This window comes from Marmota flaviventris, chromosome 6, assembly GCF_047511675.1.
Source record: "Marmota flaviventris isolate mMarFla1 chromosome 6, mMarFla1.hap1, whole genome shotgun sequence".
NCBI lineage: Eukaryota > Metazoa > Chordata > Mammalia > Rodentia > Sciuridae > Marmota > Marmota flaviventris.
Window position 1 is genome coordinate 52,188,005 of NC_092503.1, and position 15,354 is coordinate 52,203,358.

At 34.1% G+C, this 15,354-nt stretch overlaps 1 protein-coding gene across 4 annotated transcripts in view; it reads left to right on the plus strand.

The window, feature by feature from the left end:
- Rev3l (REV3 like, DNA directed polymerase zeta catalytic subunit) overlaps positions 1 to 15,354 on the plus strand; it is a 185,109-nt gene that overhangs the window by 17,539 nt on the left and 152,216 nt on the right. The gene's annotated exons all lie outside the window — the stretch shown is intronic.

Genomic DNA, 15,354 nt, shown 5'->3' on the forward strand with positions numbered 1-15,354 from the left:
ATGACTTTTTGTTGCATCTGCATATTAATGACAACATGGCAGAGTATGGTATTTTTGTGTCCCAGGCTTTTTCTTTACAATTCTCCAAACATTATCCTGCTGTCTTTTAATTTTAACTGGAATAAGAAAGTTTTTTTTTTTTTTAATATTTATTTCTTAGTTGTAGTTGGACACAACACCTTTATTTATTTATTTATTTTTATGTGGTGCTGAGGATCGAACCCAGGGCCTTGCAAATGCTAGGTGAGTGTTCTACCTCTGAGCCACAACCGCAGTCCAACAAAGTTCTTTTGATGCAGGGATATATTTGCTTTTTATTTTATGATAGTGTTTCTATTATAACTTTGATTATTGATTCCACTACATTTGTTGTTAAGTAAAACTTATGCACTGAATCACATTTTTAAAACCTTGTGTTTTTTTTTCCTTTTTACTGAACATTTTTATTTTTGTCTTGTATATTATATAGTTTTCTGCAATATTGATTCTGTTTCTTTTCCTCTCCAGCATAGATTTTAATTTTGTAATTGTTTTTATTTATATATATTTAGTTGTAGTTGGACATGGTATCTTTATTTTATTTATTTAGTTTTTATGTGGTGCTGAGGGTCCAACCCAGTACCTGGCACATTCCAGGCGAGCACTCTACTGCTGAGCCCCAGCCCCAGCCCCTAATTGTTTTTATTTTTATTTATTTATTTAGTTTTAGAGTTTCACTTATACCTTAGTCTGTATATGTCTGTATTTTTATTCCTTTCAGGCATTTTTCAGTTTATCATCTTTATAAAAGATATTTCACCGAAACTTTATTCTCTTGTATCTTTTTTAGAACACACAGGAGATACTTTCTACATTTCTTCTGTTTCCTATCACAAATTATTTTCCTTGGCATTTTTAAAAAAGTTGACTTCTCTGTGCTGTTGAATGTTTGTGTAAATCCCATTCTGTGTTATCTGTCTATGAACAAGAGGCTATCTAGGCCTAGTGTTTGCCAATAGATAGGAAATGCAAAGTCTGCTTGGCCATCTTCGTTTTTGATTTACAGAGCTAGTGATCTTGCAGCCCAGTCAGATGGAAACATTCATCCAATGTTCCTATACTGCATTGAGCTTTGTTTTCTTGTTGTTACTATAACTCAGTTCTCTAGTGTGTACAGACTAACATATTCTTAGATAACCTGAGACACTTAAAAACAAACAACAACAACAACAAAAAACTGGGCATTTCAGGACAGCTTCCAGATTGTGAAGGTCCTTAAGACTGTAGGTAATTTAGTCAGAAATGAAAACTAATTTATTTATTTTTATGGAAACTAATTTAATATCCCTGGATGGAAGGAGATATACTCCATCAGTTATGTTAATATTGAGTGTTGTGTTTTTAGAATAAATGAAGAAAGAGAGTTCAACCTATGATATCTTTAAAAGTAAAGGGGACTTGTTTCTAGTAGACTAGACTACATCTCTAAGATAGACAGTAGGTTTGTATATCTTAAGTATGTTAGTGAAAAAAATGGAAGAAGGGTTATTCTGTATTTTGTTGAATCCCCTTCCCCAGTTTTTATTTTTCTGTGGCACTGGGGATTGAACCCAGGCAAGCTAGGTACATGCTAGGCAAGCACTCTACCAACTGAGCTATATCCCCAGCCCCCCAGTTTCTTTTTAAACTTAGCAGTTGGATTATTTTATAACCAATGGAGTATCATATTTAGTTGACAATGCTTTTTCTTTTCTAGTACAAAAATTAATGATGATTTATGATCATTGACATCTTAGATTCAAGGAATTAAATCAATAGGTATTTAGCTTAGTATCTTTCTAAATTGAACCTCCTTATTTGTTTTAAGGGCTAACATTAGCTTTTCTCCTTGGGCACTTTTGGCCTTAGGTTAACTTTCTTGCTTTATTCACTTGAAAACCTTATAAGGATTGGGCACAGTGGCATACACCTTAATCTCAGCAGCTGGAGAGGCTAAGGCAGGAGGATTTTAAGTTGAAAGCCAATCTCAGTAATTTGTGATTTCCCTGAGTATGATAAGTCTTGTAGTTGAGCAAGTCTGTTGCTGAGGCTCAAAAGGCTGTGTCTGTGGGGCTGGAGAGACTGATTACTATTTGGTACTTCTAAACTAGAGTAACTACTGTACCAATCCTTGTGCTGTCATTCTCTTACACTTGAGCTACCAACTTGAGGTGGCCAAAGAAAATAGCCCCTGAATTGCTGTGAGGACTTCTGAATGACACTGCCCTATTGGCATGTTGTTTCATGTTTTATATCTTACTAGGAAGTATAACTAATGTCTAGTGTGTCCTTTTTGGGTCACGTGTATCTCAGTGTCTAATTAGGCCTAATGGTTTTGTACCCATATTTCATGTTTTTTTCTTTCTTTCTTTCTTTCTTTTTATACTAAGGATAGGGCCTCAAACATGCTAGGCAAGTGCTCTACCACTGAGCTACATCCCCCCTACCCTTTTTATTTTTTATTTGGAGACAGGGTTTCGCTCAGTTCCCAGCCTGGCCTCCAACTTGTTATCCTCCTGCCTCAGCTTCCCAAGTAGCTGGGATTACAGGTGTCTACCATCATACCTGGCTGTTATATGGTTTTAAAATTTATTTTCGTTTTTAATGTTTGGTGAGTAAATCTGGATTTTTTTATGTCTTCTTAATAAGAGTTTTAAATTATAAACATACTGCATACTTAACTTTATTAAATAATGCCAAAATGTTTTCCAGAGAGGTTGTACCAAGCTGTACCCCACTAGCAGTGTATGAATTTCAGATGTTCCACATCTTTACCAACATTTAGAATTATCAGACTTTATTTAATTCTTGACTTAAAACATTTTATTGTAAATTTGTGTATTTTTCAATGAGTAGTAAGATTGACTTTTTCTATATATCGCCTACTTGTTCAATCTAATACCATGAGATGAATATTGATGTCTCCAACTTACAGATTTGTCTATTTCTATTTTCAGTTCTGTCAGGGTTTTTTTTTTACCTCTTAATTTGATGCTTTTGTTAGGTCTGTATATATTTAGGATCTTTATGCCTTCTTGATGAAATGACATCTCTATCCCTTGTTAAGAAGATAATATTCCTTGATCTTAGGTCTTCCATGTCTATTATTAATATAGATAATCCTGCTTTGTTTTGGTTAGTATTTACATGGTTTATTATTTTAAGAACTGTGAAGTTAACTTGCCATGAATTTCACAGATGCTGGCAACAGGCAGGATGTCTTCACTTTATTGCATATTTTTAAGGAGATGATTGCAGGCAAAATACTAACCTGAAGAGCTCTAAAACCTTTGGAGCATCATGTGGTGGGTACTCACAAAGTTTCAGATTTCAGATTTTCAAATTAGATGTACTCAGTTTAATATAGTAGTTAAACAGGAATGCAATCTCAATAGGAAAATGATGTGTTTCTAATTTTTAAAATTTACATCAACTAAGTTGTGTCACATTTACAAAACAGAATCTTTGGCTGACTCCAATTCAAGTGTCTGAAAGTTTTAACAAAAAACTTTACATTTAAAATTCGAAGCCTAATATTGTGGAATAGGTGTGGAACTTGTTCATTATAAGCATTTTATATAGCCTCAGCTTCACCTAATGTGATTCCTTGTCATCTTATATTATGTTCTTTCACAGAGGAAAATGTTTTGTTTGACCAACTTTCAGTAGCTGGCAGAGTTTGAAATGGAGATATCTCCAGATTGATATTGGAGAAGAGCCACATAAAGAGACACAGAGCCAAATGCATGGAACATTTATTTTTTTTGGCAGAAAGCCCATTACATACAGATTCTTTTTAAAAATCGAAGTAAACCTGATCATGGGTAGTTTCTTGTTTAGTATGTCAAAATCCCACTACATCCTCAGCACGTATTTGAGAACAGAGTGTCGAGTTCTGTTAACAACTATGGCTCTTTCCAGCTCAGCTTTTGCAATTTAGAATGGGAATAGGGAATCAGTTTTCCTCTGATAAAAAAGAAGACTCTTGGGCCTGGGGGTGTAGCTCAGTGGTAGAGTGCTTGCCTAGCATATGTGAGGCCTTGCAGTTTATCCCTACTATCTCCAAGACTAAATGTAATTGGAACCCTAATCCTATGCCCACCCTGTATACACAAGTAAATTAAAAATGTATAATATTCTTTCATTCTAATACACTTTTTCATTAATTATTCTTTGATACATTATAGGCCTTTGGAAAATGATTACTATAGAAGAATTACTTCTTCGTATGTAATTTTTTTGTTTGTGTTCCTGGGGATTGAATCCAGGGTTGTTTTTCCATTGAGAAACATCCCCAGTTCCTTTTTGTTATATTTTTATTTTGAGGCACCATTTCACTAAGTTGCTGGCCTTCAAAATGTAATCCTGCTTTAGCCTCCCAAGTAAACTGGGATTACAGGTGTGTGCCTCACACACAGCTCTTTGTATGTAGTCTTGAGCAGATGACAACCCCTATGTATAGACTGTGGACTTTCTAATTTATTCTCTGTTCTTTCCATTGTCATTACTTTAACTGAGATTTTATAAACTTATTTGTTTGCAAAGCTGGGGATTGAGCCCAGGGCCTCCTGCATTCTAGGCAAGTGCTTTATCACTGAACTGTACCTGCCAACCCAAGATCTCATTGTTTTTGCTGAAACCATCTTAATACCCTCCCAACTTGCTTCCAACTTCACTTCAAATTCAGCCCTTGTATTGTCATAAAAGTGATCTTTGTAAAACTCAGTTTTTATTCAAATGTTGACATATCAACAGTGGTACAATATAGGAATATAGGTGAAAAGTAACTAATTTTTACTATGAAATTAGTTTTCAAAGATGAGGGGTGAGTTATATCTGTATGGTACATATAGTCTGTTATGCAGTCATCAAAAGTCTTAGAATAGGAAAGAAAAAAATGTTCCCTTTTATGACTAAATGAAGAACACACTTCAAAATAGTCTGTACAGTATGGTTCTTCTTTATAAAAATGTATGTAATGTAAACACATGGACAAAATAATAATACATACCAGAATGTGAAGTGCTTATGTCTAGGTGGTAGAGGTGAGTGAAATTTTCCTTTTTTGTACTTTTTCCCCCACCTTTTTTATTAGTACATTATTGTAATACACAATGGATTTATTGTTACATAGTTGTACATGCGCACAACATAACAGTATAATTTGGCCAATATCATTTCTCAGTATTTCCCCTTTTTCTCTCTTCTTCCTTCCCCTGGTCCCTTTCCTGTATTCTGATCTCCCTTTGATTTTCTTGATATCACCACGGGCTGCCCCACCTTTCTTTTCTTTTTTCCTCTCTAGCTTCCATATATGAGAGAACATATACAACCCCCCACTGCATTTGGCTTATTTTCCTTAACACAGTGGCCTCAGGTTTCATCCATTTTCCTGAAAATGACGTAATTTCACTTTTCTTTATGGCTGCATAAAACTCCATTGCGTATATATACCACATTTTCTTTATCCATTCATTTGTTTATGGACACCTAGGCTGGTTCCGTAGTTTGTCTATTGTGAATTGTGCTGCTATAAACATGGGTATGCATATATTTCTAGTATGATGACTTTAATTCTTTAGGATAAATACTAAGGAGTACTATAGCTGGATTATATGTTGGTTCCATTCTTAGTCTTTTGAGAGACCTCCATACTGATTTCCATAGTGGTTGTACTAATTTGTAATCCCACCAACACTGTAAAAGTGTTTTTTTCCTCCACATCAGCATTAATTATTGTTTATATTTTTGATGACTGCAATTTTGACTAGTGTGAGATGAAATCTCCATGTAGGTTTGGTTTGCATTTCCCTAACTTTTTTGTACTTTTTAAAATAAAAATATTTATTACTTTAGGATCAAAAAATAGATGGAATCGTATATTCTATTGACATTATTCTTCTGCTTGAAGTTATCTTTAGTTTCCTCTGTTAGTTATTTCCCAAAATGTAGTCCATGGATATCTTAGAATTATATAGAGTTATCATTAAAAATATAAATACCTAGGATCCACCTCAGATGTAAAAGATAAAAACATTTGGGATTATCCTAGGAATGTGTACTTCTGACAAGTGTGATGATTCTCATACTGTGTGAAGTTTAAAGTAAGACTCTAGATGATAAGCTTTTTCATGATCTGGCACATGGCTAAATTTTCAGTCTCATCTTTTACTCCCTCCCCAAGCATTTGGGCCTTCAGTCTGAACTACTTGCTTTGGCTCAAATGCTCAAAAGGTTTTGTGTATGCTGATAACTAAAGGAAAGCAGGGATCTTGGCTGGTCTGCCAAGTTGCTGAGGATCTTGATGAGTTGCTAAGTCTGGCCTTGAATTTACAATCCTCCTCCCTCGGCCTCCTAAATTGCTGGGATTACAGGCTTGTGCCACTGTGCCTGGCATGAATGTCATTCCTATGGATGGAATGACTTTTTCCATTTGGTTAATTCTTTACACTGAAAGACTAACCCTGAGATATCACCAACTTTACAAAGCCTCTCGATGTTCTTCAGTCAGTTAATCAGGCCTTAGTACTACTGTTAAACTTTGTACATCTGTTAGAGCAAATATCATCTGTTTGAGAGTTTTGTTGTTGTTTTTGTTTGGTCTGGCTTCCCTATTAAGAATTTGAGTTTTTTGAGGGCAGATCAATGTGCTGCCAGTTGTTGTATCCTTAGAATTTTGTTCCTAGATGTGCAGTAAAAAATAGAAAAGAACTTGCGAAGGAATGGTAAATATATGGTTCTACTTACGTGAGATACCTAGAGTAGACAAGGTTACCAGAGGCTGGGAGGATGAGGAATGCTGATTTCTTGTTTAATTGGTATAATGTCAGTTTTCTATGATGGAAAAGTTCTGGAAATGGTTAGTGATGGTGGTTACACAACAATGTGAGTGAATCATATACTCAGAAAACATTAAAATCGTAAATTTTGTGTTCTCTATAGTTTCTTACATGTTTTGCTTTATTGTTAAATTGTGTTTTGACATGGTACTACTTGATTTTTAAATATATTTGGAATTATATTAAATTTATAGAATAAGCCTATAGGAAGTAGTAAGATAAGAGAATTTATGAAAAAGGAAACATAACATTGAAAGAAAATATTCTTGTGGTATTATAAATAGTAATTAAAATTTATAATTGATGTGATGGTCACTTGCCACTAACTAGTATATAACTGTAAAAAATGGAGAATGTTATGAGATTTCAACATAACTCTTGGGCTGGATTTGTGGCTCACTTGCCTAGCATGTGTGAGGCACTGGATTCAATTCTCAGCACCGTGTTTAAGTATATAAAAATAAAGGTCCATTGACAACTAAAAAAATATTTAAAAAAAAAATAACTCTGGTTCCTGTTTTTTTTCTTTAAAGTATATATGCTATTGAATACAGTATTTTCCCTTTGTCTGCAGGGAATATATTCCGAGACCCATAGTGGATGCCCAAAACCACGATAGTACTGAACTGTATATAAACTATATTTTTTCCTATGTATACATGCCTCTCATAAAGTTTAAATTTATAAATTAGACATAGTAAGAGATTAACAATAATAATAAAATAGAACAATTCTAACAATATACTATAATAAAAGTTATGTAGACAATGTCTCTCTCAAAATAAATATCTTATTGTACTTTCACATCTTACAGGAAGTTCTTTACAGTTTCTCAGTATCATTCCAAATAACCAGCATCACTGCACTTGTACATTGGAGCAATAATTAAGTAAAATAAGGGTTACTTGAATACAAGTACTACAATAATCTGACAATGTCTAAGATGGCTACTAAGTGACAAATGAGTGGGTTAGAGATACATTGTGGGTGCCTAGACAAATAGATGATTAATGGGCAGGACAGGTCAGTGTAAGATTTCACTGTGCTACTCAGAATGGTGTGAAATTTAAAACTAAATGAATTGTTAATTTTTGGAATTTTCCACGTAGCATTTTCAGGCCATGATTGCAGCTAACTAAAACCACACAAAGGGAAATACATATTGAGAATGGTATATTACTATTTCTCCTTTAACTGTGTCATTCCAGTCAAAAGAGAAATAATAATGTGCTATCAATAATATGCATCCGCTCTCTCCTTGCCAATGATCTTCATATCTCTACTTTCCTACTTGTTGCACTTTTCTGTCAAGTATTAATACATCCTAATCGATGACAAGTAATATGAAGGACAAATGTGTTCATTCCTCTGTTCTTTTTTTTAAATCTGTTTTATTGAGGTATAATTTAAAAACTAAAACCCACCAATTAGTGAATTATAATATATTCAGTCATGATATATATACATGGTCTGTCACCCTAAAAAGCTTCCTTGTGAACCTTTCAGTCAAAACTCCCTCCTCACCACTGACTCCTAGCAACTACTGATCTGCTATAACATTAATTACTATAGTTTTGGGTTTTCTAGCATTTCATATAAATGGAAGCATATAGGATGTAGTTATTTATATCTTCTTCCATATTGTTGAATGTGTCCATAACATATTCCTTTTTATTGTTGAGTGGTTTTCCATTTTGTATATGTACCATTCACTAGGTTGACATTTTAATTATTTCTACTTAGAATTATAAATAAAGCTGCCATGAATATTTCTGTACAAATCTATATGTGATTATATATTTTCATTTCTCTTACATACATAGGAGGGGGATGGTTGGACCATAGGATAAGTTTACTTCATAAGAATCTACCAGACTTCTTTTCCCCAAAGTAGCTGTAACATAAGCATTTGCTCTACCAATTCATGAGAGATCTCCTTTCTCCACTCCCCTCCTCAACATTTGGTTATATTTAGTCCTTTTAAGTTATATTATTTCTAGTGGAAATGTAATGATATCTCATTGTGGTTTTGATTTTCATTTCCGTAAGGACAATAGATAACTGAATATCTTTTGTGTATGCATATGGGTGCACATGTGTGCTTACTGAGGATTGAAGTCAGGGCTTCATGCACACTAGGATGAACATCTTTTTAGGTACTCATTTGCCATTCACAATCTTTTGGTGCAGTATCAAAATTAAAAAAAAAAAAAAACTAAGTTGTTTCTTCTGTTATTATATTCTTTATGTCTTCTGGATTTGATCCTGATAAAGACAGGTGTTTTTCAGATATTTTCTCTAATCTGTGACTTGTATTTTCATTTTCCTAGTGGTATCTTTTGAAGAGTAAAAGCTTTTAATTTTAGAAGTTCAGTTTATTGTTGATGATTCATGCTTTTTGTGACCTAAGAACTATTTGCCTAACCTAAGACCACAAATGCTTTTTCTCATGTTTTCTTACTGAAGTCTTATACTCTCTGTTTTCAAGAGGTTGAAGTTTAAAATATTCAGATTTCTAAGTTATTAGTAGGTACCTCTTTTTAAAAATATTAATGCAGATTATTTTGGTCAGGCCCTTTCTAGCTTTGATGTGGCTTATAAAACTTCTGGTAATTTGTCAATTTTGATTTAAATATGGGCAAAATGTGATGCAACTCAATTATTTTGTGCCCTAGGATTTTCATTTCTGACTTCCTGGTAATAGTTGGTATCTTCATAGGTATAATTGCTCTTTTCAGACACTTTCACATTTAAGCCAATCAAATGTGTATCTGAAGTCATTCTGAAAATGACTCTTTCAGTCATTTTCTGAGTTACTAGTGAACACAGATTTGTGTGAATCCAACCTAAGGGGATTGTGAATGAAGTAGAATGTCTTTTGTTAGGGATTTTACAGTCTAGAAGTTAGAAAGTGATAAATTTGTGTAAATGTGAGGAACAAAACCAGTTTGAATGAATGTTCTTTAGCTCAACTTGTAGTATATTATGCATTCTGAACTAGACTGTACCCTCTCTTTTTCTTCTCCTTTTCTGAACTAGACTGTACCCACTCTTTTTCTTCTCCTTTCTATTACTTGGCTTTTCTCCCTCCCTCCTTCCCTCCTCCCCCACCCCCTTCTTTTTTTCTTTGGTGATCTCTGAGATCTGACTCCTTAACAGAACTAGCCTAACTTCTAGCTCAAGTCCAGAGCATCTCTTTTTTTTCAAGTAGGCCTGTGTCTGAGAACTCTTCATGATTCTGTCTCCTTTTTGCCTTATCACCATATAGGATAAACTTAATATAAAGAAATAGCTTCTCTGGTTCTTTGTCTTGTGAGCTGGGATAGTTTATAGGTAATATCTGATTCCACTATTAGGGGTAACATCTGATTACACTCTACATTACATAGACTGGTTGCCTTTCCCTGCCAAAACAGCGTAAGTAACCAGTTGAGTAAAAGCAGATATTGGAACCCTGCTTTCTGGTTATTAAACATGCTTTCTATTTTTAATCTCTGACATTAGAGAGATTAAAAAAAAATTTTTTTTTTCAGTACAACAATCAACAGGGTGCAGTTGTGCAAACCTACAATCCTGGCAACCATGTTGGCTGAGTCAGGAGTATCACAAGTTAAAGGTTAGCCTCAGCAACTTAGGGAGACCCTGTCACAAAATAAATAATTAAAAAGGACTGTGGAGATAGCTCAAGGGTAAAGCACCCCTGAGTTCAATCCCTACTACCAAAAAATAAAGGAAAGAAAGAAAGCAACAATTGTGTCCTCTCACTAATTTTTAAAAAAATGATCCAAATATACAGCTTTTCTCATTTTTTTTCTTCCTCAAGGGTTAGTTTGCCCATGTGTTCTGGATATGTGTAGAAATTTCTTGAGCTATATTATGTGCCACTTTAAACCCATACATACCTTCTCCCCCGCTCATAGTTAAATATAGCACTTATATTCCATTTTAGGGACTTAAATTACATGTACTATATGTGAGTTTGTCACATAGTTCACTGATGCTTTGTGCATTTTTTTTCAAGCTTCTTTATGTGCTTAATTTTGTACAGTTTCTGTTTTGTCTTTATGTTCATTTATCTTTTGATTCTGACATTTCCAGTTTGTTCTTACTTTCCATTGTATTTTTTCATCTTTAATGTGTATTTTTCATCTCTGAAATAAATTTTGATTTATATTCCTTTTATTATTCTTTTTAATACTTAAGATGTTTTTAAGTATTCATCTACTTTCTTGAACATATAGCTTATCATTATGTTTATTTTGATATCTTTGCTAACTAATTCTATCATCTGTATTATTTTGTAGCTTGTGGATGAACCTTTATTTATTTATTTTTATGTAATGCTGAGAATTGAACCTAGTGCCTCACACATGCTAGATAAACACTCTATCATTGAGCCACAGTCCCAGCCCTTGTAGCTTGTTTTTTATTGTTACTTTTTTCCCTCATTATGGGTCATATTTTCTTGATTATTTTCCTGCCATCTTTGATTGGATACTAGACAATGACTTTTACCTTATTGTGTTCTGGATATGTGTAGAAATTTCTTGAGCTATATTATGGGACTCTGCTGCATTATTTTGAAATAGTCTAGTACTTTCGAGTATTAGAAGAAAGTATTAGTCTAATACTTTGCTGAATTTTTATGCTTGATTAGGTGGGAACAGAGGAAACTTTATGGCTAATTTTGTCCCATCACTGAGATAATAACCTTATGATTATTCTACCTGAAGTCTTGTGAAGTATATGCTATTTTCCTTCTGGATGAAATAGATTATTCCTGACACAGTGTGAGCCCCTTGGATTGTTCCCTCTGCTCCTTTTTTACTGGATGCAAATACTGCTATTTGTCATACAGCAGGACAATTCAGTTGAGAGACAAAAATTGAGGCAAGGAAGGTCTGTTTGAAAAGTAGCTAAAAGAGAGGATGAAGGATTCTTGTCACAAAGTCCATCTTGCTGATTTAGACGTGGTTTATTTCCATGGCTCATAGGTGTTCCCAGGCTGGTGGGTGCCTTCTCACAGAAGGTAGGCCAGATGATGTATATGTGATCCTAATCAACTAGTCTTAGGTGCTTTTCAGTTCTGCACATATCAAGAACAAAGGTTATTATTTACTTGAGCTCTTTTTTTTTTTTTAAATCAAGGATTAGTTTGCCTATGTGCATTTTCTGATATATTATCTCAGCTAGACTAGGAGCCCTGCATACTTATTTTTTAAAGATTTAGCATAGGCGTTCATCATCTACAAAATGTTTTATGTTTCCATTTTCTAGTCAGGAATTATTTGGTTGTAAAGAACAAATGCTTTTTCCAAAAAGCTCTAATAAAAAGTAGATTTATTACTACAGGATCCCAAAATCTCATAGATTTTCATTGTTGGGTACAAGTAGATCTAACTTCTCTTCCAGTCTTGTTGGCAAACAAGTTTCCTTTACAGGGTTCTTCCCATTTGCCTGTGGCTCTCATTTGCTAGGACATTAACTCTGGCTTGCACTCAATATGACTATTTAGCTTTAGTCCTAATACTAGGTATTCAGATTACTTATTTATGTGAATATTGCCAAGGAGTTAGAAAATTAATAGTAGTCTGAGATGAGCAGAGGTCAGTACTGACATGATAATGTTTTGTGATTAATTATGCAATTAAAATAAATATTTTTAATTAAAAAAATTAGAAATAAGGACTTAGAACTTCTGTTATTCTCATACTAACTTAAGAACCTAGTTTCAATACTCAAAAACTTGAGTATTTAAGTAATATGATCCATCTATAAACATTTACAGAGCATATATTATGTATCAGGAGTTGTCCAAGGCACTAGGGATACAAAGGAACTTATACTCCAGGAGTTAGCAAATCCAGGACTTTGCACATGCTTTACCACTGAGTTAAATGCCAGCCCTGTTTTTGTTTTTGTTTTTTCCTTTTCATTGTTGTTGTTGTTTTTTTTAAGTTGTTGATAGACATCTATCTAGATATATGTATGTGGTGCTGAGAACCGAACCCAGTGCCTCACATATGCCAGGCAAGTACGCTACCGCTAAGCCCCAGCCCCAACTTTATTTGATAGAAAAGTTTTGTTGGATCATAGGCCCTCATTCATTATATTATTATGTATGCCTGTCTTTGTGCTTCAATAGGAATTGAGTAGTTGAGATAGAGACTGTCCAGCAAATCTTAAAATATTTGCTTTTTGTCCGAAGAAAATAGTTTGCCAGCCTCTAACATAGGGTGACTTTTTTTTTTTTTTTAAACTGTGAAAAGTTTAACTCTTTTTTTCCCCCCATGTCAGGACCTTCTTTAATAGGGTCTTAGATTTTGATCAGAATTAATAGTTAAAAAAAGGTCCAATTACTTTTCCAAAGTCCGAACATTAGATTAGAAGTTCCTATTTTATTCTTTTTTAAGTGCATAGAATTGTTTTGTTTGTTAATTAATTTGTTTTTAGTGAGATTGCTTCTTTCTCCGTAAGAATTTCCTAATACCAAGCATTTGGAAGTTGGATTTGAAGTACCTCACACAGGGCATCTGGGTTTATTGGTGATTTAGAACATATGCGGTATGGTTTTTGGCAGGAGGTTAAAAGGCCAAGTTGTTGGAACCACCCACATAAGTCTTTGTAAACTATGAAGTATTTTTTGTAATTTTAGCAATGAACACAGATCTTCCCGCCCCCATCCTATGTTAAAACAAAACATAATATGCTTTTAGATGTAAATATAGCTGAAAATTAGTTTTATTTTCAAATATAAAAACTAAACACTGAAGCTCTGAAATACCATCTGAATCTAAATGTGCTTATTAGGTTAGTAGTTCCTCTCCATGGTTTTCATTCACTAGTTAAGGTAGAGAAATCTCATACAAATTTACATGAAGTTATTCATCTTTCAAGTCTCAGCTACTATAAAAAGAGTATATTTATTTTCATATTTTATATTGTGCCTATCTTTTAAATGCCATAGCCACTAATCTCAGTATTAAATGCTAGATCCTCCCACTACTTCACAGGGGATTCCCACTAAAGTTGGGGGATCTAAGGAAGAAAAATTAAGATTTAGGATTTGGGAGTTTTTACAACTAATTTATATTAACATAATAATAGTGTCTCTGTGATGAAAATACCTGACAAGGACAATTTAGAGGAGGAAAAGTTTATTTTGACTCATAGTTTTAGAGGTTCATTCCATGATGAGCCTCCATTGCTCTGGGCCCAAGGAGAGGCAGAACATCATGGCAGAAGGGCATGGTGGATGATCATTGCTCCATCATGGTGGCCAGGAGGCAGAGAGAAAGGGAAAGGGGCCACAGGGAAGAAGAACCCTTTGAGGGCATACCCCCAGTGACCCATATCCTCCAGCCACATCCCACATGCCTATAGATACTACCTAATTAGTCTATCCAAACTAGGATCAGTTTCATAATCATTTTGTTTCTGGATATTCTTGCATTAGTACAGGAGCTTTGGAGGGACACCTCATATCCAAACCATAACAGCCTGCTTTTATTCTCGATAGTCCCATTTTCATGGCAAACTATATGGTCACTATTTGTATATAATTATATTGACCATTGAGCATCTGGATCTGTCTTCCAAGTACTGCGGCTATAGGCACACACCATCACTCCCTTCAAATTTCTATCCATTCTTTAATGCCTAATACAAATATCACTCCCCTGAAGACTTTCTTCAGTTCCTACTCCCCAAGGGATGGATCTCAGAGCATTATGCATACTAGGCATCGATGAAGACTTTCTAACAGCAATATTCCAATTGATTTCTTTCTTCTCTGGGTTCCCTAAACGTTTCATTTCCATCTTTGTTACGTATTATAGTGTAACTTGTTGTCCCAATCGCTCCCCGCCCCCAGCTCTTTAAAGACAGAAATTGAGTTTATTTTTAAATTCAAATTACCTGTACAAAGCCTTTATCATACTTAGGTGTTCAGTAAAAATGTGTGGTGAATTGGTGTATCTCACTAATTTTATTAGAACAACTAGACCAGAAAATATTTTAAAAAGGGATTCTCTTTATAAGCTTTGTAAGAGTAATTTTAATATGCCAATTTCTAAATTAATTTAATACTTTTAATTGTTTTTATTTTACCTACATTCAGGTTAACACTTTTTAATTTTTCTTCACATAGATGTTTTGCCCAGCCCTAAAGTTTCAGTTCTTCCTTCTCTTATAAGACAACTTGCCATTTTCTAATAGCTTCTTAGTTATTTTCCCATTGCCATCTTGTTGTTTTCAGTTAACTCTTAAAAATGGTCAGATGATCAGTTGCTTGATTTCTTGGTAATCACTGCCTTTCATAAATCCTTTTTTGACCACTATTCTTGTGGGTAAGAAACAGGATGAAAGTTATACCTTAAACATTACCTTGATTGTAAGTACTTCTAATGGCAAAAAGGAAAAATTAGCAGATGATATTATAGCCCTGATATGTTTTTTCTTTCAAATAAGTCTAATTTCATTAACGTTGATATTGGGG